At 44.4% G+C, this 24,799-nt stretch overlaps 1 long non-coding RNA gene across 1 annotated transcript in view; it reads right to left on the bottom strand.

Moving 5' to 3' along the window:
* Positions 1-24,799, bottom strand: part of LOC146026697 (uncharacterized) — a 100,948-nt gene that overhangs the window by 27,041 nt on the left and 49,108 nt on the right. Inside the window, exon 2 of the long non-coding RNA XR_014454528.1 lies at positions 7,617-7,742. This is a non-coding gene — a long non-coding RNA (uncharacterized LOC146026697). The remainder of the gene's footprint in view (positions 1-7,616; positions 7,743-24,799) is intronic.

Raw genomic sequence — 24,799 nt, 5'->3', positions numbered from 1 at the left:
CGGAGGTCTGCTATTGCTGCTGGAGCCGTCTCTCCCTTCTGTCAGGTCAGTGTCCCACCTGTTGGGGTCGGGGAGCAGAGCGGGCTGCGTGTCGGTGTCGGATCCCGGCTGAGAGGTGCCCGGGCTGCTGAGCGGCATCTTCCTCTAGGTGCCCCCCCCTTTCCCCTCCGCAGAGGTCCTCAAAACACTGAACGGGCGGGGGGGCGCCGTTGATCTGACATAAGGGCTGCAGGGACCCCCTGTCCGCTGGTTGGTGGCATCCAGCAGGGTCTGGCAGGCGGTCCCTGCGGTGTATGTGAGATCAGCGTCGGGGTCCCTGCAGTGGATGAGAACTACTAGTTCCCATCCACTGCAGGGACCCCGCCACTGATCTCACATACACTGCAGGGACCTCCTGCCCGCCAGCGCTACCTGACATGACCCTGCGCTGCCAGACCCCACTGCATGCCACCCACCAGTGGGCAGGGGGTCCCTGCAACCCTTATTTGAGATCAGCAGGGAATCAGCAGCACAGCATATGTAACAGCATATGACCAGCAGCGCCCCCCCCCCCCCTCCCCCTGCATATAGTATGTAAAAAAAAAAAAAAAATTTTATTTAAAATATATTTATGTGTTAATTGTCCCGGTAAAAAAATAGAAAGACTCTTCAAAAAATTTAATGACTGATTTTTTCACCCCCCCCCCCCCAAAAAAACCCCCCCCCATAATTTCAAAGGCCAGTATTCAATGGCCAGGGGTCGCGGGCTGCAGCGAATCCTGTGTAGGATTCGCTGCACTTTCGCCCTGATTCTCCCTGCTGGGAGATTCACCGATTCGCCGGCAGCCTAAGGACGGGGACGGGTCCAGCAGCAGTTGCAGACCTCCAGCTCCAGCAGCCCTGGCACTGACATCTGCTATCACCGCGCTGGGGCTGCTGGAGCCGGAGGTCTGCTGCTGCTGCTGCTGGAGCCATCTCCCTACAGATTACACACAGCCAGTGGACGGGAGAATGGGGGGAGGGTATTGGTGCCGGCTGCGGCCGGTGGAGAGCGAGCTGATTTTCCGGGTACACTAGTTGCTATTACGCCCGGGCTCTCCCCATGCCCAGGAGCTAGTCGGTCCCGGTTCCAGCTCTGCCGTCTCCGCCCCACCCCTTGCCTGTCTGGCTGACCAAGGCGCTATGTGTATGCCGCTCCGTCACTCTCCTGCAGCTGCCTAGCGATGTGCGAGCCCCGGGGCTGGTACCGTCACCCGTGGTCGGTGCCCAGTAGCTGTTATCCTGCTGTGTAATTGGTGCGCATTTCAGGACCTCCTGCCTAGAACCTCAAGGTCACTTGGCTACATTTATTAATCAGACCTACTGCTGGTCTGGTTAATTGGCTGCCTGCCAATGTCACCGTGCGGTCCCGGCTGCTAGACCAGTGTGTGCCCTGGGTTCCTGGGCAATTGGAGGAAGGCTGCACAACATCCCTTGCCATAGGGGGTAACCCAGCTCCGTGAGTCTACCATTTTAAAAGCACATTTGCTGTACCGAGCAAGTCTGGAAATGGATCTTACACGTAAATTTTGTAGTGTGACATACAGTAGAAGTACTTGTAGTGTTGGCAGTGGCCTTGAACAATACAGTACTAGCATCGGTCCCTGCAATGTTTTTAGAGTCCCTGGAAAAAATGGATGTGACGTCTGCTGCCCCCTTATCTGCAGATCAGCTTCTAACAAGTGTTTTAAAATATAAGCAAAGATTTTATCTATTTACCATCTCTCAATCTGTATTATTTATCTACTCATTCTTATCTATAAACATACTGCATATTCACACATACCATAAGTGCATCACAGGTGAGCGCAGTCTATCCAATTCTTTTCTCTAAACTGTACTAAACAGGGTGTCTAGGTGTCTAGGACCCACCTGATAGACTGCAGCTCCCTTTATACTTCAGTTAGACCTCCCATAGTCTTGTACATAGGACCCACACCAACCACAACTTGAGCGCTTATTACTTACAATTCATTACTAAAAGATTGTACCCGGTAAAACATCTGGTGTGAACTTTATTTTATTTTTTTACAAGTGTATTTTACAAGTACACATAACAGTTCTCCATAAAAAGATGACGAATGCAAAATGGGGAATCAGGGCGAAAATCACTGGAGAAAGCAGTTCTCCATTTCAGCATTGAATACACTCCCGGCGAATTCCACTAAAAACCCCATTGAAAACCAATGGGGTTTTCGCAGAGAATCACAAACAGAGAATCGCCAGACATTCGCTCTTCATTTGCAGAGAATTGTGTCCATTGAACAGGGCGAATTGTTTTTCCTGTGAGAAAATTCCCTGTAAACCCGGGGAATTGCCTGATTCCCCAGAAAATATGGCGAATCAGAGGCATTGAATACTGGCCTAAAAGACACTGCTTCTATTCCTCCTATTCCCTGAATTCATTTATCTAAGATCTCGCTTTTCACTTCCCCAATCAGCTTTCTACCAATACTTGCAAATACGACAATTTTATAACACAAAAATCAATCAACCTGATATCAAGAATAAAACTATTATGAATCGCTATGTCAGCACCACGAAAGGACTATTATCCACCATTTACCAAATTTTGCTTTCAAATAACATCCCTCCCAAAGAGCCCCACAAATTTGCGCGGGAACAAGACGTGGTAGAATCTCTAACCATTGAAGAATGGGATGAGATTAGAATGGAAATAACCAAAAGCTCCATATCAGTTTGATAAAAGAAAACTCTTATAAATTATATTATCGAAGGTGTTACCTACTTGACATCACTCCATATATCCTAACTGCTCTGATAGATGTTGGAGGCTCTGTTGTCAAAGGGGAACCCTGCATGTTTAGTGTTCATGTCCATTGATTCAGCAATATTGCCAAAAAAATCAGAATTCATTTTGGATATAACTAATATAACTATCCCTGATTCACATTTATATTCCTTACTCTCCCGTCGCATTCCAGATGCTTCTGGACATCTACAGAAATTGATTAAACATATGCTGAATACCACTAAATGCCAAATAACAGCAAATTGGAAAAAGACAACTCCTCCTACTTTAACTGCTACTATTAATGCCATTTGGTACACATATACTGTAAGTTAGAACGCATAACAGCAGCCTTGCATGACACACCAGATCACTTCATTAAAATATGGTCACCATGGACGCTATATTTCAATGCAGAATCTCCATGAATGACTATTTAACTGGACAACCTTATGTTATTTTACCTCAGTTTCATCACTGTGTATGGCTATGACAGGCTGAACCTCTTTTATCCCTCTCCCTGACCCCTCCTTCCTTCCCCCCACTTACCCTCCACTTATTCCCCCCCTGGTGAACTGGTACTGGCCTTATAATAAAAGTTTAAAGGGCTCAATATATTTATAATTATTGCTTGCAATTATTCCTAATCTTTTCACAAATTAGAGACTCTTTGTAATGTTTTTTTTTCTCTGTGATAAGAGGGTAGAGAGAGCATAAATAGAAGCCAGACATTACAGCCAGTGTAATATATAATGGTTCAATTAATTAATGCATTTGCATTTTGGTAAGGAACACGATTTGTGCATTTTTGGTACAATAGACATGGTAACATCTAAACCATTTTGAAAAAAAGGCATCTGACGAAACGCATTATTTGTAGCAGGTGGGGGCTGCACAGTCTGTCTCCAAGTGACCCTAGGACTATCTGATACACTTGTGGAAGGTGCTGTTATATGTATATCTGGACGGAAAACTTGCTTTCCCCATGGCATATATACTGGTTTTAAGAGAGAGAGAGATAGAGATTGCCAGTAGAAATAAATAAAACAAATAAACTGGTAAATGCAGCACAGAAACAGCTTAATCTATGAGATTTGGACCAGCTCAAGGGGAAAGAACATCTGATCTCCAGGATAGATCCAAAGCCAAGGCAAGAGAAAGGCCAAGGGGGCCAGTCTGCAGTAAACAGAGGCATGAAGCAGTGTGACTGGGACTTTCTGCACATGAAATGTATTTCAGAATTAGAGATAATCCAAATAATCCAGGAAGAATAAAGACTGAGAAAATGTACTTTCTGAATTGAGTGTACCAAGTTCTATATAAGCAACATTTCGGAACCAACGTTTTTTTCCCTATTAATACACTTTAAATATTAATTTGCTTTAGTTTTTTCCTAAAAACATTCATATCTGATATGAGTAGTTTAGGAATGTGCACTGGCTGGAGTCCACAATAAGACAATCCAGTGGAGCTAAACAAACAGAAGGGTAACAAGTTTCTTTTAAAAGAAATATAAAAGTACCAAATATACTCGAGTATAAGCCTACTTTTTCAGAAAAAAAATTCTGCTGAGAAAGCCCCCCTCGGTTTATACTCGAGTGAGGGTCCCACTTGAGTCAATAAATTTTCCCAGCTTTTTGTTGTAAAATTAGGTGCCTCGGTTTATAATCGGGTCAATTTATACTCGAGTATATACGGTATGAGTTTCATAGCTACACTCAGAAAACAGTTGTCACTTTCAGGTCAATAAAAAACATGGATGAAGCATAAAGTCATAGATGGTCCTAATTACAGTATATAGTGTATATAGTGGCCACTGACTTTAAAACAGCATCAACTTTTCTAGGTAAACTTGCACAGTTTTGAAAGAAGTTGGCAGTAAGGTTGTTTCAAACATCTTGGAGAACTGACGACAGATATTCTGTGTATCTAGGTTTGCTCAAATCCTTCTGTCTCTTCTTGTAATCCCAGACAGACTCGATATTGAGACCAAGGCTCTGTGGGGGACATATCATCACTTCCAGGACTCCTTGTTCTTATTTCCACTGAAAATAGTTCTTGATGGCATTTGCTGTATGTTTGGGGTCGTTGTCTTGCTGCAGAATAAATTTGAAGCCAATCATTTGCCTCCTTGATGATATTGCATGATGGATAAATATCAACTCCATGGGCCTTATCCTGATTGACTCGCAAGGCTGCGAAACTCCACCTGCAGTGTCTGCCACCCCTCCGCCGCACGGCTGCGAATGGATGATTTACATAATCATCCATTCGCAGGCGGGGAAGTCATTTGATGATCCAGGACCATCGAATGTTTTCTCCCGTGCATGCAGTTCAGAGTGACCTATATAGTCACTCTGAACTGCGGGCGCCCTGTGCAAGGACAGGGTGGACAGCTGACATACGGTGATGTCAGCTGGCCACCCCCTGCAGGTCCGTCACGGAGTCATTAGCCTGGGAACCCCCAGCGGTCTCATGGGAACGCCCATGGAACGCTGGGCGTTCCCATATGCTAATGGAGCTGGCTGGCGCCCTATTGGTGCACGCACCCTGTGTCTGCACATGCCCAGAAACGCGCATGCACAGACATTGGTCCTCCGTGCAAACCAACAATGGATACAGCCCCTGTGATTTAGTAAAAAACTAAAACCAATTGATTGACTTTACATAAATGTTTATATCATTAAATTAATAATAATAATAATACATTTAATCAATGGGTGAATAAAACACAAATAAAAACAATTGCATATATGCATGCAACAGAAGATAACCACACTGATAGTGTATACCTGGAATGATTTACGGACTGACTCAGGGCAGTATATATTTACCATCCGCCTTCTTGGATATGGGGCTCAGAATGTCCTGCAGATTGCTTTTGAGTTGGAATTCCTCCTCAGGATTTTCTGTAGGGTCTTTTTTGGAGACAAGAGTCCTTTTATTGTAATCCGGGTAGCAAAAAGGCGTGGAAAGACAACCGCTGATTGTGGCCCTGAGTGATAATGTCCAAAAAGGTCAGTCCATCCAGGTTGGTCTGGATAGTGTGTCTTTTCAAACGTGATGGGTTGGCTGTGTGGTGGTTACATATTTATCCCCTTGCAAATGAGGTTGATCAAGCACATTTATGTGCTGCCCTGGAGTACTCAGCCTGTGTCGGCATGTTGGGGGCCCACACCCCAGACCCATACCCAGTATTAGGGACCCCCAGTGACAGAGATGCCTTGAGGTACGTCCTGGGGGCTTAGCCCTATATCTGCAGATATATGCAACCAAGATCTCTGTATTATCTGATTATTATGTAGTTATTTTTCACTCAGTGTGCAATTGGGATACCAAATGTTTTTTTTTCCTACCCAGAATTATCCCTCACTTTTGGCATCCGAGTGTCACACCTCTGATTGAGCAGCTTACCAACAAAAGTGTTGTGCAGTTGAGAGAGGCATAGATGGGTCAGCATTAGGAGGGATTGCTGACTCCTGAGTGCCATTAGAGAAGCCAGGGGTATCTCCAGGTAAGCTGGCTCTCAGATGTTATACGCCATTATCATGTGGCATATATGTTACTGCTAATGGGATGGGTTTTCCTAGACAGAATTACCCCTCCCTTTTGGCACCTGAGTGACACACCTCTGATTGAGCAGCTTACCAACAGAAGTGTTGTGCAATTACACCTGTATAAGATTAGTCAATCCAATCTGTCGATCAAAATATATAAATTTTGTAATGAGGAGGAGGCATATATTAATATAATATGTATGCACCCTGTATCTTAAAAGAAAACGAGCAAAGAAACACTTAAAATAATACCTTTTTGTATATCACATTGTTTGGTCACAATCCCCATAGGGTTACTTCCTCATTTCTCCCTATTGGTATAGAGTATTAAAGGGAGGCTTGGCTCCACCATACTTGTCTATAGGTACAACAAGCTCACATGACTGGGATGAGAGTGAGGCATGAATTTCTGACGTTATTCTTTTTTTTTTTTTTAAACACATTTTATTGAGTGAATCACATTCAATTGACAGGTGTAATAAAGTACCTTGACATTTACAAATCAACATTGAATTTTTACATTTGAAAAAGAGAACCTCGCGACGGCGGTGTGGCAGACCGCCCGGAAAGGCATTTCAGACGTAAAATATTCTTATTCAAAACCCACCTCTAAAGATGAGAGTGAGGGATGGATACAATTTCCCTGATCACGTGATCGGGTGTTATAGGTAGAGACAAGACAAGAAATCATAGTTGCCTATCCTCCTGCACTCTGCAGGAGACTCCATGAAATACTAGCAATATCCATGTCTCCCTGAAGAGTCTAGCAACCTCCCTGATTTCACCTAATCCACCTTACGCATCTGTTACATTTTGTTGGGAAAAAGAGAAATCAGAGATATATACACTCAAATGGAACCATAAGTGCCATTTCTTTGCATTGGTGATAAAGCACAATGGGGCAGATGTATTAATATAACGCACCAGCCAAGTAACTCCTAACTGTCATAGCTGATTGGCTGGTACATTATCAACTTCTACTTTATCCCCACTTTATCTCTTCAAGCTTAATACATCTGCCCCAATGATCCCTACGACTGCATGTATTTTAAAAATAAGGTATCTCATATCCACTTATAAAGTACTACATGTAAAACACAAGTCATGAATAAGCCCCGATATGTATCACTGCACTTCAACAATGTGGGGGGTGTACTGATGTTGATTTATATGGCACAATTTGTGTTGATAACCAGGCGCAACATAATTCTGGCATTTTGAAACAAAAAACCTTTCCAGCATTGCACAAGAAATGCCACAACATGAAATAATCATTTATGTAGACTCACATGGCAGAGACATTAGCCACAGCTCATACTGTTCCTCGTAGAACTGCAACTTTGTTTTGAGGTAGAATCATTTTACGCTTCCATCTGTTTTCTGTCCATCCGCAGCTGCACGTTCGGGCATGTTTCCTAAGTACATAAACAATGTATAATCTTACTCCAAATTGTGCCAAACCACCAGTCTATTTGACAAAGCTTTTCTAAACATTTAAAACAAACGTTTCAAGTGGATTGTGAAAACCAGGAAATGCTGAGGGAAAAGCCCTATGCAAATTGTATTATACTGAAAAATACTCTGATATTTTTAAACTACTTGATTGACATAAGAGCAGTGTGTTATATAATGTGTAATGTAGCTGCATAATATCACTATTCAGGAACGGTGGCAAACTGCACCACTGATTTGGCATTTGTAATCAAGCGCCTATGATATCAGTGACCATGTCAGGGCTGGCATATAAATACCATCCGCTGCTCAGCTGGAAAGCTAAAGGACTTGGATACAGCAGAGCTAAGGGAAATCAGAGAGCAGCCAAGTAGATCCAAACATCGGCCACGATGTTCACCAAAATGTTCTCCGCCACTGCCGTACTCATTCTGCTTTACATCACCACATCAGAAGGTACACATTAGGCTTTCACGTTGTTTGTAATGTACAAATCCTCAGAAACAGAAGGGAAAAAAAACTTTAATAATACTTTATAATGTGTTTAAATGAATAATGCACATAATTATTTACACTTTTTTAAAATTATATTCTATAGGTAAACTTATGTTTGTAAACAAATATTTTTTGTATTATTGCTAACAGAATTTTATTATAATTATAAATATTATTATTATTATAATATTGTTGTTACTACTATTATTAATTTCTATAGTTATACATTTTTGGTGTTGCAATTTATCTAGAAAGTTAAGAAAAGCAAATGGGGTAAATTTACTAAGATGGGAGTTCTATTGAAGATGGGATGTTGCCCACAGCAACCAATCAGATTCTAACTATTATCTTCTAGAAGGTGCTAAAAAAAATACCGTAAGAAATATAGTCTGATTGGTTGTTATGGGCAACATCCCATGTTCAATAGAACTCCCATCTTAGTACCTCAATGCATCTGCTGAAGATGACCACATTTATATTTAATTAAAACTGGGTACTTGTAGTTTCACGTGCGTCTGTGTCCAGCTGTGGGGCTGAAAACGCCATGCCAATGTGTATAGTTCGTACCCCCACTATCCATGTTGGCATGGAGATGACTTTAGATAGTGTGGCGAGCATAGCGAGCCACCGAGCCCGCAGCGTGGGCGAGCACAGCGAGGCGCCGTGAAAGTACACAAGTACCAAAACATTGATCTGACTGCGGGCTTTCAGTATTTTCTTCATATTATGGAAGTCCTGAGAGTGCCGCTCAACCTCCCCTCCTATTATCGGTGGCCTCTTGCTACAGTACCTTACTTTGGGCCAGATGCACTAAGCTTCAAAAGTGATCAAATGGAGAGTGATATACAACCAGCCAATCAGCTCCTGCCTGTCATTTTTCAAACACAGTCTGTGACATGGCAGGTAGGAGCTGATTGGCTGGTTGTTTATCACTCTCCATGTTATCACTTTTGAAGCTTAGTGCATCTGTCCCTTTATATTAATAAGATTTGCTGAACATTTTACAGGGAATACAATTATGTGGGATGTGAGCAGAGATGGCAACATTATGCTGATACAGATAGTGAAGGTTTGGCTGACATTCCTGACTATGTTGGCAACAAAATAAAGCTTTACCATCAGCTCAAAAGTTATGAAAACTATTTGTAAATCTTAATGGACAGATAACTACTAATTACACTATGCCTATCAGCAACAGCAGGATGCCGACGGCAGGCCCACAATAAATAGGATGACCGTCAATAGGTCGACTACTGTTGGTCAACATGATACAGTATGATACATGAAATAGGTCGACATACCTTAGGTCGACACACCATATAAGACCGAGACACAATAGGTCGACATGGAAAAGGTAAACATTTTTAAATGTTTTTTTTTTTTCCAGAACAGGTATTTTTTCATACTTAACTATCCAATTGGTCATAGAGGGACAATATTGTACCCTATGCATGGCGAGCAAAGACACTTATACTGTGACACCACAAAAACTCCTGTTGACCTTTCTCATGTTGACCTTTTCCATGTCAACATATTGCTTGTGTCAACCTTTTGACCCTATCGACCTAAGCCATGTCAACCTTTTAAAGGTGTCAATCTATGGCCTGTTGACCAATAGTGGTAGACCTGTCGACTGTCGATATTTATTAGGTCAACCCTATAACCCATACCCACCACAGAAAACAAACACATTCTGCCCTTTGGATGTTTGACTTTGGATTTATAAACCGGTATTAATAAATGTCTCAGTATAGTGCAGTGGTTCCCGAGCTGTTTGCCGTGGCACACTGGGGTGCCTCAGGACACTTGCAGGGCTGCCTTGAGTTGGGAACCAAAAGTGACCCTTGAAATGCTTGGCAGTCTAGTGGCCCCCAGACCTTTAAGCTGCTGCTGACAAACCACAAACATCCACATTTCAAATAATACCCTACACCCCCCCCCCACACTGAGACTGACCCTTAAACCTAAATGAAGCAGACAAGATTTTTTTTTATCATAATTCCCTGAATACCACAAATATCCCCACCCACCCATCCCCAGTGGTGCCCAGAAGTACTTAAAAAATTAGCACCTACTCCAGTCCCTTTAAGATATGTCACAATGGATATAGGTGGGCTACTGGCTTAGATGAGAATTTGCAGTGTTGGGTACCTATGAGCCAGCAAAGGTTGCTTGTGTGGGAAACAGGAGGGGGCAGGGCCACTACTCTGGGCAGGACCACACCTTACAAAAAGGTGTCCTTCCAGGTGTGCCGGCTTACTGGGAATCTTACCTGTAAGGTCTATGGCCAATCCGCCCCGTTTATGTTTAATATAATAGGCCAAACCAGTATTGGTGGCTGCCAATCTTAAAATATGTAAAGAAATAGAAGTAAATCTTGTCCCTTACCACATAATTGAACCTCAGGGCTATTTCACACTCTCCGCCTCCTGTTGGGCGTCGAAACCCCGCACGGCCAAAAGCCGTGCCGCACACAGTAGTTAATAATGGACACGATTGTGTCCATTCACACGGGACAGCCACGGCCCGGCCGCCTGGTTGCAGCCGGATGTCACAACTGGAAGGGATGGCTGCCAGGCTGTGGCAATCCCAACCATTGTAAACTGCTGTGTGTAGCACAGCTTCCTGCCCGTGCGGGGTTCACCGCCCGGCAGGAGCAGGAGTGTGTGAAATAGCCCTGAGGATGATATATAAACACAGTTTACTTAATTTATTTTCAATTTATTAAACAAGAAACTTTTGGACTAGGGGTGTCATAAAAAAAAAATTCTGATAATCTAGGGCAGGCATGTCCAAACTGTGGCCCTCCAGCTGTTGTGAAACTATACTTCCCAGCATTCCTTGCCATAGTTTTTGCATTCCCTAATAGCAAAACTGTGGCAAGGCATGATGGGACGTGTAATTTCACAAAAGCTGGAGGGCCATCATTTGGACATGCTAGCTCTAGGGAGCCATGAATGAAAAAAGATGTTGATCCACTGGTATACAGATGGAGCTGCTCTCATCGCCATCCGCTGTCCCATGCCAGTGCTTGCCGTCCCCACCCTGTCCACCAGAATGGGGCGTGCATGCATGAGATGCTCGCTCCCCATTCTCGGCAATGCTGGCCACGACGTGCCAGCCTCCTCCAGCGCTATGGATATGTCGCGCTGGCTGAGGCTGGCTCCATCTGTAGTTGAAAATAAATGACTGTGCAATTCCTTGTAGAAATTGGCACATTGGGTCCTGGAATAAGTTTCATTTGACATTTGTTATCAATAAACTTTCAGTTTATCACACCAGAATCATACAGCCACAGACAATAACAATGTATTACTGTATCTAATTTCCCCTTTTAATTGCAGCCAAGGGTTAACTGAGATCAGCATCAGAGCTAAGGTGTCAGTGCATCAAGCTGGAAACAAAGCAAATACCCTCTAAACTTATGAATAGTGTGGAGCTTATACCCAGCGGCCCCCACTGCAAAAATGTTGAATTAATGTAAGTATTACATCTCTCTCTCTCTCTCTCTCTCTCTCTCCCCTAATATGTGTTCTTTATACAACTTGGCACATCTTGCTGTCTTCAGTTCCTAGTCCCTAGTTCCTCCAGCTCAGTTGCAATCATATTTGCCTACTTTTGAAAACTAGTTTCAGGGAGATTATAGTTGGCAGTAGAATTTTGCACAGCTTTCTAGACTTTTAAGGGAGAGAGGGAGATTGCTCCTATTTCAGGGAGTCTCCTGCAGAATGCAGAAGAGTAGGCAACTAGAGTATGGTTGCAATGTAAGTGGCAAACAGGAGCGAAGGCTTCACTTAAATTAGGTGTCCCTAGTGGTGCCTTCAGGGTGAGTACAGCAGGGCTGTCTTCCCACCTCCACCAGTGCACTAGCAGCTGTGTAACGGTGGCTGAGGAAACCTACACGCAGAATAGCAGAGGGAGGAGGTTGGATCTAAGCATGGGGCGAAACTACACAGCACAGGGTCACCTAAACCCAGAGCCTGAAGCAGGTGTGACTCTGCATATGTGAGTGGTATATTCAGAAATGAGGGAAAAGCAGGTACAATGAGAAAAAAGGTGCCTCTAATACATGCAGCAATTAAACATCTACTGTATGTGACATGCTCATTATGATACAATATTTACAGCATAATGTACCCATACCCACTGTGCTATCTATTTTTGTGCTATCTATCTACACAGCACCTGGCTGTGCAACTGTTCCAGACACCTGTGCTTGTAAGTTTATAGTAGCCACTGGGATGCTATGCATAAAGTTTAGAAGGGGTGAACAGGGTATGGAGTTAGTGAAGCACTAAGGGGGAATCAATTAGACATAAGGAATACCATGCTTCAGAAAGCTTTGTCCAGAGCTATTTAATAGCTCAGCCTTTATCATATGTGGTGAAACGCACCAACCCAATGATTCTGTGTTAGATGCAGAATCTATTGGGTTTCCCTAAGCCCTCTATGCAGAGGGGTGTATTTGATGCGGCTTTCTCTTTGCTATTTCTGAGCTATAAGGAGAAATTCTCCCTTAAGGATTAGAGCTCTGGGATCCCACAGTAATTGAATCAGACAGCGTGTAAACACAATGATTCATTAAATATCTCCCTTAGGATCAGATGTATCAAGATTTTAAAAAAGTGGGTACTGCTTTCCTAGCACGGCGCCCACGATCTAGATTGTATGTGTGGGGCTGATATCTCAAGCATCTCATGTATCTTATGTGTTTGTGCGGCATGAGATGCATGAGATGATGCAATCGACGCGATCGACGAGATTTTTACATTGCAAGCATCTCATGCATCTTATGTGTTTGTGTGGCATAAGATGCATAAGATGATGCAATCGACGCAATCGATGAGATTTTTACATTGGAATCAATGTAAAAAGGCCCCACCCCACTATTGACGCCAACCCAAAGCGTGGCGAGCGGCGGCGGTACGCGTCCTCCGACATTTTCATACCCCTACTATCCACATCGGCGTGGAGTTGGTTTTAAATAGCGTGACGAGCGCAGCGAGCCACCGAGTTCCGCGAGGGGACGCGGAATACATGTAAAGTAGTCCGAGTCCCCTCGCGGAGCTCGCTGCGCTCGCCACACTATATAAAATCAACTCCACGCCGACGTGGATAGTGGTGGTATGAAAAGGTTGGAGGACGCGTACCGCCGCCCCTCGCGGGCTTGCTGCGCTCACCATGCTTTGGGTTGGCGTTGATAGTGCTTGTGGCGTTAACAATGGTTATTGGGGGCTCACAATTTTTTTATCTCATGGATCTCATGCATCTTATGGATGCATAAGATCCGTGTGATTAAAAAATCGGGTCCATCGCGTTGATTGTATGCCTTAAGTACCTTAAACTTAAGACATACAATCAATGAGACGGGCGCCGTGCTAGGAAAGCAGTACCAAAAAGTGATACATTGGAGAGTGATAAACAACCAGCCAATCAGATTAGCTAACTGTTTGGTCTCCATTTTATCAGTTTTTGAAGTTTGATACATCTGGCCCTAAAAAAGTAAAACAGCAAAACAGAATTGTATGTGTAATTGTTTTTAGAGGAAATGAGTTACTGTAGATGTTCCCGTGCATTGTTAAAGCCCCCATCGTCTCTGCCGCATGCTCAGCTATATGATGGACAGGGCATGCAGTAGCCGGGGGGTGGGTGTCTTCACTGATTATATTGTTTAACGATATCGTTCAGTGTGTATCTCGTTGGACTGGTAGAGCTTTACACTTCCAAGATTAGTGAGCACACACGTTAGAGGAAAAGGGCCTGATTCAGAGTTGTATGCTAATGGTGCAGCTGTGAATGTGTCCTTAAATAGTGTGTGAAAATATGCAGATGCCACAGCCGCATGGATTTTTACTGACACGCCCACAGGTGGCTTTGTATCACCTACCGCACGCATACAAAGAAGCAACACATCCAAAGATCACAATACAATTTTTTATAAGTGGAAACCCTCTAGCGCTAAAACATGAATGATAGTACTTCCCTTGGTTGGCGTGGATACTTCTTTACACACAGGTGTATAGAATGAATCGTCCTTGTAGTTAAGTTCTCATAGATTTTTATAGTCCATGTAAAGAAAATAAAAAAACAAAGACATCAATAATCCACACTGTGCAATTTTGTTCTACACCCGTGCGGATAGATGAAGACTGTGAGGTATTCTTTCTTCCACCCGACACAAAGAACAAACAGATATAATCTGTATAAATGGTGTTGCGTACCAGAACTCACATAAAAATGTGGCTGGTTACATACATCAAGGTATCTTTTAATCTTTGGTGCGTACCCAACTCACAATTAAGAAGTATGGTATCCTCATATAAAGGTATCTTTCACCCAACAAATAGCAATTTTTAATCACGGGGATGCGTACCCCAACTCACTGGTGCAAGTGCTGTGGTAATCGCATCAAGGTATCTTTCAGGCCACTCGGTTGGTAAATCAGAAAAGTGCTTTAATGACTTCCACATCCAGAAGTGATAATATAAAATAAAATCAAAACAGGGTGATCACTGTGACTGCCGTATACAATAGAACAATGGTGCGAACTTGGAGTCTACAACCTGGGAGGTCTTCCGGACGATCCAGCCAGGGAGTAGGTCAGTCACAGTGATCACCCTGTTTTGATTTTATTTTATATTATCACTTCTGGATGTGGAAGTCATTAAAGCACTTTTCTGATTTACCAACCGAGTGGCCTGAAAGATACCTTGATGCGATTACCACAGCACTTGCACCAGTGAGTTGGGGTACGCATCCCCGTGATTAAAAATTGCTATTTGTTGGGTGAAAGATACCTTTATATGAGGATACCATACTTCTTAATTGTGAGTTGGGTACGCACCAAAGATTAAAAGATACCTTGATGTATGTAACCAGCCACATTTTTATGTGAGTTCTGGTACGCAACACCATTTATACAGATTATATCTGTTTGTTCTTTGTGTCGGGTGGAAGAAAGAATACCTCACAGTCTTCATCTATCCGCACGGGTGTAGAACAAAATTGCACAGTGTGGATTATTGATGTCTTTGTTTTTTTATTTTCTTTACATGGACTATAAAAATCTATGAGAACTTAACTACAAGGACGATTCATTCTATACACCTGTGTGTAAAGAAGTATCCACGCCAACCAAGGGAAGTACTATCATTCATGTTTTAGCGCTAGAGGGTTTCCACTTATAAAAAATTGTATTGTATCTCTATGTTGGAGGAGTGGTGACTCCTCAATAAGTGTATTGAGACCCTTAAGCAGCTGCGCCCGAGGGTGATCCAGATCATTTTTTCTCTGTAACATCCAAAGATCAGTCAATTATAATACTTCTTAATAGCGCTATGGATGCGAAGCATGGCCACAGGAAGTGAGATGCTGGAACCACTGTTAATGCATACAGGATCGCAGACGAGGCTAAAATACACCGCAAAAATGGGCACAAAAATTTGTCATTTTTGCTTCCACTTTCACGTTAACCTCACAACAAACAGACCCTGGGCCAGATTCTCTAAGCTTCAAAAGTGATAAAATGGAGAGTGATAAACAGCCAGCCAATCAGCTACTACCTGCCATGTCACAGACTGTGTTTGAAAAATGTCAGACAGGAGCTGATTGGCTGGCTGTTTATCACTCTCCATTTTATCACTTTTGAAGCTTAGAGAATCTGGCCCCCTGACTGTCAATCACTTTGTGAATAAATCCTGTGTGAGATCACCGCTATAAGACTATCACAGTGTATGGAAGCAGTATGAAATCCCGGCGGTCGGGATCCCAGCGTTCAAAATCCCGTCGCCGGAATCCCGACCGCCAAAATCACGACAAGGGGGGACGTGGATCGCCCCCCCCCCCCCCTTGCGGGCTCGCTGCGCTCGCCACGCAGCGGGCCCGGTGCCTCGCTACGCTCGGCACACTAATTTATTCTCCCTCCAGGGGTGTCGTGGACACCCCATGAGGGAGAAAGTGTCGGGATTTCGGCGGTCGGGATTCCGACGTCGGGATTCTGAACGCCGGGATCCCGACCGCCGGGATTTTAACTGCATCCCCAGTGTATGTGCAGTGCGATGCAGATAACAATCGTTCAACTGCAAATACTGTACATTGGGATTGCTTTTGTCTTTGTGTCATGTCTTACATCTAGCGTCTGTATAATATAAATTAATTACAACTTTACTGAATTTTAGAAGCTGTGTATGTCAAACACATCTTTAATTTAGGACTGTAGGTTATTATATTATGTAGCTAAAGTTTAATTCATGCACAGCTGTCCATTTTTTTAATTTAATTTCATTACCTAATAATCTCTATTACTTTATATTTAGCATAACTCTAAAATCTGGGGACCTTGTTTGTGTTGATCCTTCTGCTTCTTGGGTACAAAGAATTATCAAGAAGATATTAGAAGGGTAAGTATGATACATTTCATAACATTTTAGAGTTAAGTAAAAAAATTTGGTACTCTTTACCTAGAAGGGCGCCCACGATTTTGATCGTGGGCATCGTTAGGAAAAAAAAATTGCGTCGGTTGCATCGCATGCGACCAAAAAATCGCATGCGATGCGACCGACGTGATGCCCGCGATTTCCCATAGGGAACAATGTTAAATGGCCCAATTGACCCGATTTTCCTGTTCAGTGTCCCAATTGACCCGATTTTCCATAGGAAACAATGTTAAATGGCCCACAGAGGCCAAATAGGCACCCTGAAGTGTGAAATGGCCCCTCCAATTGTTAACGCCACCCCACGATCAACATCAACCCGAAGCGTGGCGAGCGCAGCGAGCCCGCGAGGGGCGGCGGTACGCGTCCTACGACCTTTTCATACCCCCACCATCCACGTCGGCGTGGAGTTGAGAACAGAAAGTGTGGCGGGCGCAGCGAGCCACCGAGCCCGAAGAGCTCAGCGAGCCCCGCGAGGGGACGCGTATACCTGTGAAGGTGTCCGCGTCCCCTCGCCACGCTTCGGGCTCGGTGGCTCGCAGCGCTCACCACACTTTCTATACTCAACTCCACGCCGACGTGGATAGTGGGGGTATGAAAAGGTCGTAGGACGCGTACCGCCGCCCCTCGCGGGCTCGCTGTGCTCGCCACGCTTTGGGTTGACGTTGATCGTGGGGTGGCGTTAACAATTGGGGGGGCCATTTCACACTTCAGGGTGCCTATTTGGCCTCTGTGGGCCATTTAACATTGTACCCTATGGAAAATCGGGTCAATTGGGACATTGAAAAGGAAAATCGGGTCAATTGGGACATTTAACATTGTTCCATATGGGAAATAGCGGGGATCGCGTCGGTCGCATCACATACGATTTTTTAGTACATGCGATGCCCTTCCCCCAGGGAATTTGCCTTGATTGTCCTAGTGGGAGTGTACACTCCCCCTACCTGCGCAAAGGAAGCCCTGCACCACCTGGCCACCAGCATATATGACCAAAACCAAAGAAATTATTGTTGATTTTAGAAGAGGTGGGAAGTCTGAATTAGAGCCTCTATCTATTGACAACTTGGAGGTAGAGAGGGTGACAGTGTTTAAGTTGTTAGGGGTTATTATCTCACACAACTTAACTTGGTCTTCCAACATTACAGTGATGGCTAAGAAGGCTCAGCAACGTTTTCGTTTTTTTTTTTTTTTTGAGGTATTTTAGAGCAGCCAAATTCTCCCAGGAGAATTTGAATAGGTTTTCTAAATGTGTTATTGAAAGCCTCCTGTCATATTGTATTGTAGTGTGGTTCGGAAATAGCACAAATAGGGATCTCAAGAAATTAGATCGGGTGATTCACACTGCAGTGGCCATTATTGGCTGTGACTTGTCTTCCATGGAAGACATTTTTATCAGTAATTGTAGGCGAAAAAGGAATCATGCAGGATAGCCACCACCCTTACAATCATATTTTTTCTTTCTTACCATCAAATATACGGCTAAGGTGCATTAAGTCCAGAACCTCGCATTTGAAAAAAGCTTTTTCCCAGCTGCAGTTATCGATTTTAACCTAAATTGTTCATTTGCATTTTTCTGTGTCCAAGAATATAATTTTGTTGTTTTACAATTTATTTGTTGTTTTACAATTACACTAAATATTATGTTATCTTATCTATCTTATGTTATATGACATTGAGCAAAAACACCCTGACTCTCTGTTCATAGTGCTGGGTGACTTCAACAGAACTAACCTAAGCCAGGAGCTACCCAAGTTCAAACAACAAGTCACATGCCTCAACAGGGAAGGGCATACTCTTGACCACTGCTACACCACTCGTAAGTCTGCCTTCTGGTCAATCCCCCGTGCTGCACTCGGCCTATCTGACCACTGCCTCATCCACCTACTCCCTACCTATAAGCAGTACTTAAGAGCGGCTAAGCCTGTCATCAAGACACTTAAGAAATGTGTGGTGGCCGGTGCACGAAGGGAACGGATTCCCCTTACCTTACTACCTCGGTGGTGACTCAGGTTCGTCCGTTCTTCTGTCTTCTGGTGGCTGAAGGAGGGACACCTCAATGAAAGGGGACAACGTTCTGTGGTACAACTCAAATTTATTAGGAAATAAAGGCAACTTGTGCCCACTGACCCTTGCTTCCGCAGCAGTACTCGGGGATTACGGCACGTTCAGTGAACAGTAATAGTGACAAATATTTGTCCCAACACTCAGCACCTATTACGGGGAACAATAGACCGCAATAGTGGTTGAAGGGTTAGTCTCATTACATATTAGACATAGATAGCTTACCCAGTATACACCCGTACCCACTATGACACTACAGACTCCCGGTGTTACTGGTACCGTGGCAATACTCGGGGTAAAACACCCCCGCTTTAAGGCTACTATAGGGTGGACGAGTCGACACGGTACCGTCAACACGGAAGGCTACCTTTTACATATTTTCCACTCACATGGTACATGAACAATTCACAACCGAGATACTTTAAAGTACTAAATTGGTTAACCGGTGCACCAGTACGATCAACTAATTGAGGTGACGTCACCCTTGGGGAGCCCAGTCTCGGTCTACCTGTGCACAGGGGAGGGCGTGAAGTCCACGCAAGTGCCCGTATAACGATAGAGACGAAATCCTTTAGGTAGATGGGAACTTTAACAAACGAGCAACTGTAGGTAGCCCATAAACAGGGATTTCCTTACTAGCCAAGATAAATGTTCCAGAGTTGGCCACAAGGTGGTGCTGTCCGCCTACCAACCCGAGGCGTTCTACGAGAACCAGTGTGTGCAGTCTTCTTCTTTAACTAATGCACAGACAGCAAGGGGGTCCGTGGTTGCTGGAGGGGTCCCAACCTGAGGGGAGCAGTGCCTTAGGTGGGGAAACTGAGGGCGTCAGGGTGCCTGAGGCGCTGCCATTCTGGGGGTTGGATCCTAGTGGCTGCAGGTAGGGAGAGTTGCGCCTGGGGATAATGGCGCCGGGGGAATGGCTGCCTGTATGCGGGCCTGGGAGCGAGTACCTGCTGTCTGGATACAGTTGCAGGCTCCTGCCCGTCTCGAGTGGCGTCCCGGCTCTCCACGCTGTCGGGATACCTGCTGGGCCTTGTCCGCTTCACCGGGGCTCACTAGTGGGGGCGCTGCAGTCACAGCGTTGCCCCACTCAGCAGCTCCTCCGGCTCTTTCTCTTTATTTTCACGCCGGCCGTCGCTGCGGCGTTCAGTCTCCTGCGCTGCGGCTGTGGGGAGACGTGTCACTGCCTCCGTCTCCGGCGGGATGGGGGATCTGCACCGCTCTGCCCAGGCTCTGTTGTCACCGCTGTCCTCCGCTCCTCCCTTCCAGGGGTCGGCGGGGGTCACACTGCCGTGTGCTGCGGCTCCGGTGCCCTCTCACTAGGGCTGCGGCGAATCTTTCCCGACGCCGTCTTCTCCTTGGAGGTCGGCGGGGGTCACGCTGCCCCTGCACACCGCACTTCCTCTCCGGTCCGTCTCTCCTTCCCGCTCTCCAGCCCTTCTTACGTCCTCTCCTCCCCGCCCATCACACCTTGGGCGCGAAGCTCTGGGGGCAGTCTTAACCCCTAGCGTCCCGGGCGTTAACCCCTGCATTGCAGGGAAGTGTTGGGGCACCACAAATGGACTAACGAGGCTAAGCTGAAACTCCAGTCATGCCTCCACTGCACGGACTGGAGGATCTTTAAAGCCTCGGCAACTGACCTGAATGACCTGACTGACACCGTCACATCCTACATAAGCTACTGTGGGGACATGTGTATACCCACCAAGAACTACCGCATCTTCAACAACAACAACAAGCCTTGGTTCAACACCCAGCTCAGACAACTCAGCTAAGCCAAAGAGGAGGCCTAGAGCAGCGGTGACAGAGCACAATACAACCGAGCCAGGAACTCCCTTACGAAAGAAATCAGGCTAGCAAAAAAGCGGTTCTCTGACAAGCTGAAAAATGACCTGTCCATTTTTTACCATGTATCTGTGTGGAAAGGAATGCAATCTATAACCAGCAACAAGAAAACACCCAAACCCACCGCCATGTACCAAGACCTAGCTGATGAGCTGAACAACTTCTATTGCAGGTTTGAAAAAGTAGTCCACTGTGAACCAAACCAAACCCTCTGTGCTGCCCCAAATGTCGACAACCAACTCCAGGCACTCCAGGTCACCCAAGTAGAGGTGGAGATGTTCAAGAGGGCCAAACCAAGGAAAGCACCAGGTTCTGATGGGGTGTCACCATCTGGCCTGAGAGTATGTGCAGGTCAACTTGCCCCCATATTCATCAGGATCTTCAATAAATCACTGGAGCTACTCAAGGTTCCCTCCTGCCTCAAAAGCTTCACTATTGTTCTGGTCCCCAAAAAATCCACTATTACAAATCTGAACAACTACTGGCTGATAGCTCTGACGTGTGTGATCATGAAAACATTCCAGCGCCAGGTACTGAACCACCTGAAAGCTGTGACTGGCCACCAGCTAGACCCCCTCCAGTTCGCCTACCGATCTAATCGATGCGCTGAGGATGCAGTCAACCTGGGCCTGCAATACATTCTGCAGCACCTGGATATGCCTGGTACCTATGCAAGGGTCCTGTTTGTCGACTTCAGCTCTGCCTTCAACACAATCATCCCCAACATCCTCCACTCCAAACTACTTCGCCTAGGAGTCCCTGAAGCTACGTGTTCTTGGATTGTGAACTTTCTGACTGAAAAAATACAAGTTGTGAAAGTAGTGAAATTCACCTCCCAAGTGCGGTCCATCAGCACAGGTCCTCCCAGGGCTGTGTACTCTCACCCCTGCTCTTCTCCCTTTACACCAACCTCAGAGGCGCAATCAGTAAAGATAATCAAATTCGCCAATGACACTACCGTCATTGGCCTTATCAAGGATGGGGACGAATCAGCCTACAGACAAGAAGTGGAGCGATTGTCCCGGTGGTGCAGCAGCAAACACTGATACTATCATTGGTAAAGCGCAGAAGAGGCTATTCTTCCTTAGGCAACTGAGGAAGTTCAATATCCCACAGAAGCTTCTGCTCCTCTTTTCCGCAATTGTGGAGTCTGTACTGTGCTCCTCAACACTGGTCTAGTACGGCTCCACCAGCAAGAGAGACAAATGCAGACCCCAAAAGGTAGTCATAACTGCGGAGAAGATAATCGGGACGGACCTTCCCTCTGTCCAGGACCTGTACCTGTCCAGAGCACAAAAGCAGGCAACAAAGATAGTCAAGGACCAACTACATCCTGGCCATAAAAATGTGAAGTGGTGCGCTATCAACAGCTGCTGGCACTGTGTTGTCAGACCCCCAAATATTTTCTATTTTATACATCCTAGCCATGGCTTGTTTAACCTGCTGCCATCAGGCAGACGCTACAGGGCTATTCCCACTAGGTCTACCATAAGCCTAAAAAGTTTCTTCCCTTAAGCGGTTCACCTGTTGACACATTAACTCATGAACACCTCACTGTCTATTCGCGCCTTAACCCTTTGCACACAATCTAACACGGTGTCCCCTCAGAATAACTTTTTGTATGACTGTACATGTTCCCCCACCTGTTTATATTGTGTATTGTTTATACTGTATGTTGTTTACTTGTTACCCACCTGGCTGCTGCACAGCAAACCCAAAAACAAATTCCTAGTATACGCAAGTATACCTGGCCAATAAAGCTGATTTTGATTCTGAAGGTTACCAATGTGGAATACCAAATCCTATGGTCTCGTCCAGTGGAGATCTTTATGAGATCTTTACGTGGAGTGCTGATAGGCGGCCTGTCATTGGTCACATCCCGAAGCAAGTAATGACAGGCCGCCTACCAGCACTCCATGTAAAGATTTCATACATCTTTGGAGTACATTTACCTTATCCCACTGGACGAGACCATAGGTTTTGGTATTCCACATTGGTAACCTTGTAATCTGTACTAAGGCGGAGAAGAGGATTTTTATCCCCTTAAGAGGGACGTGCAGTATTTACATATCCATATCTCTTATACTGAAAAAAATCAGAAGAGGACGCCCTCCATAAGAAAGGGGCGTATTATTACATTTAGCAAGCGCCAGTAGAGGACACATTCATTCACTTCTATGTATTTTGTTGTTATGTGGTGCTAGGCTCACCATTTGTGAAAATGTCTACTGCCAGGCAGCTTATAGCGCATTGTATAGAGATTCTCACCCATCTCTGTGGCCACTAGCAGATAATGCCTTGCATCTTGTACTTGTAAGGAAGACGTAACATTGCACTGTACCAGATTTATCAATCACAAACTATGCAGAAGCCAAATTATATAGGTGCAATCCCAGGATGAACAAATGGCCATGATGACTCAATGTGATCATTGTGGAATATATGTCAACTCTCTTTTCAGGGAATGTCCCAGATTTAAAAAAATTGTCCCTAGAAAATGTTAGTTCTGGAAATGATGAACTGTCCAATACAATATCTATAACTTTGTATGTCAGATAAAATTATAGATATCTGCATTTATTGTTTAGGATTTAAAAGTTCAAAATGCAAAGTGCTAAAATTCAAAATATGACATTATTACTATGTTCAGTGAATGTTTATTTGAGGAGGATCAGATGAAATGGAAATTATGATAAACAGCCAGTCAATCAGCTCCTACCTGCCATGTCACATACTGTGTTTGAAAAATGACAGGTAGGAGCTGATTGCCCCATGCCCATATGTCCTTATTGCTCCCCCTTCACCCATTTCCATGAGTCATCAATAATATAGGCACGTCTTTCCTATGAGTGCCCATGCCCCATGCCTCTCTAAGTGTGCCTCTGAGCCTCCCTCCCCATGAAAGCCTCTAACTCTTTCCTCCACATGTGCACCTATCACCTCCCCTCCCCATATGTACCTCTGCCCCATGCCGGTGCCTTATGAAGCATGCCTCTGACCCCTTCCCATGAGAGTCTCTAACTCCTCCCTCTAATTGTGCACCTATCATCTGTACTCCCCATATGTACCCCTACCCCATGCTGATGCCTCACCAAGCATGCCTCTGACCCCTTCTCCATGAGTGCCTCTGCCATCCGTATATGCACCTATCATCTCTTCTCCCGGTAATTCTCTACCTCTATTACTGTTTGTTATTATCCAGTTTTGTTTAATCTGTGTGTAAAACGCAATGGAATATGCTGCACTATAAAATAAACTGTTAATACATAAATAATTGTAGCTGTGCCCCTTGCCTCTACAAGCCTACCTCAGTCTGCCCTATTCAATAGTGATCTATCATCTCCCTTCTGATATGTACCTCTGCTCTCCCATACTCATAAGTGCCGCTTACCACTGCCACCGCAACTGGGCCTCTGTAACTCCTCCAAATGAGCACCTCTGCTCCCTAGCTCCCTATGTGTGCCTATGATCTCCCCTGCCTATATGAGCAGGGGGTGTAAAGAGATGGGCAGACCATGACAGCTTACAAAGAAAGCAGTGGGGTTGCATGGTGGGGTGAGGGACAGCAGACAATGGAAACCCTCTCCCAGTAATAAAAGTAACGAACTTTGACAATTCTGTCATGGCTACCATTAGCAACAAAATAGTTGCTAAGAATAGTTTCTGTTATATATCTTATATTTATTATCCAATATTTAGGCACAAGAATGACTTGCATGGGATCACTTTATTGTACGTAGCCTCTTCTTTATTATGCTTACAATTTGTATTTAAACTACAAGTTTCTACATTTATTTTTCTGCATTATTTTTTTCAGCCAAGAAAACAAGAAAGCAATTTAAGAATCTTAACTAACAAAAGAGTTTCCGAAGAACATCATAGTGCGCTTTGAGAATGTTTTTACTCAAGGAAGTTATTTATTTCAATGTAAAATAATTGTGTATTATTTTATTTATTTACTACTTAAGGCATGCAACATGTGCATTTGTATAGTCAACTATATTAATAAAACCTTATTTTAGCTTTGCTAGAGAGAACTAAACATAGGATTGTGATGACAATTGAAGAATGTAATATATACATATTCCATTATGTAAAACATAAACATATATACAAAAATGTATATAGTGAAACTGAAATGTAACTATATTATTAATTTATATATAGTTTGCCATATTGTCTATCTA

Source organism: Crinia signifera, chromosome 1 (genome assembly GCF_055691185.1).
Source record: "Crinia signifera chromosome 1, ASM5569118v1, whole genome shotgun sequence".
In the NCBI taxonomy this organism is placed as follows: Eukaryota; Metazoa; Chordata; class Amphibia; order Anura; family Myobatrachidae; genus Crinia; species Crinia signifera.
The sequence above is the reverse complement of the archived record's forward strand: the minus strand, read 5'-3'. Positions and strand labels throughout refer to the sequence as shown.